Raw genomic sequence first — 1,040 nt, 5'->3', positions numbered from 1 at the left:
AGCCTACGTGATCGCACAGCCTTCTGGGAGTTGTAGTCCATTTCTTTGCTTTGTGGTAGTTGTAGTCCACTCAAGGGAATTCAGCCGCCAAACCAGGCTCACCGTTCTTGATTTTTCTGGTGCTCTCACCTGGGCTTCGTCTAATTGCCCAGCCTCCTCACTCCACACCCCATCCCCCACATAAACACTGCTCATCGTGGGGCATTTAATACTGAATACTTAGCGAGCCTCTTCTGTCTTAAGTGCAAGGGTTACAGAGATAAATCAGACGCATCCCTGCTCTTGAGACAAGCAGAAACACAGAAAATTACAGAATAAGGTCGCCCACGAAGAAGCAGAGGGGTGTAAACACAGAGGCAGGTAAACCATCTCAGAGGAGTCACTCGGGATGAATCCTGAAGGATGAGCAGGTGCGTAGACTACCAAACAGCAGTCCATATGGTGTTCGCGGCATGGCAACAGGAAGGTATCTGGAGCAAGCAGGTGGAGGCAACTTTGCCCCGGACGCTGTTCAGTCAGCTGCCAGTTTCCATCATGAGTTGAGTGGGGCCCTCTGTGCTCTTCCTCTGCCCTTGCCTGCAGGGATTATCTGGACCAAACTACCCCTCCCCCACTAATCCAGCCTTCTACTTCCTCCTGCAAACCACCCTACCTCCACACCCCATAGCCCACAGGTGAGGCTCCACACAGGCCCAGATGAAGACACATGACACAGCAGGATACACAGGGCCAAATGTTCCCATTTATTATGGTTCACTCAGTTACCACAGACACACTGGCTCAAGCAGGTCAACTGCCAGATGGAGAATGGTCTATGTCTCCCAGAAATAAGAATACAAAAACAGGTCACTGGCTGCAAACCTGAGGATTCAAAAAACTGACATGGGCTTCTTCCACCCCACCCCCCAGACCATCCTGCAGAGATGAATCTGTGCCCAGCCCCATTTCTCATACTAGATCTTTCACCAGAAAAGTGCTTAGCTGCCTGGAGATGCAGCATCCAAGGGCCTGGACAAGCTCAGCCACACACAAGTAGCAGG

This window comes from Myotis myotis, unplaced genomic scaffold, assembly GCF_014108235.1.
Source record: "Myotis myotis isolate mMyoMyo1 unplaced genomic scaffold, mMyoMyo1.p scaffold_m19_p_1, whole genome shotgun sequence".
In the NCBI taxonomy this organism is placed as follows: domain Eukaryota; kingdom Metazoa; phylum Chordata; class Mammalia; order Chiroptera; family Vespertilionidae; genus Myotis; species Myotis myotis.
The sequence above is the reverse complement of the archived record's forward strand: the minus strand, read 5'-3'. Positions refer to the sequence as shown.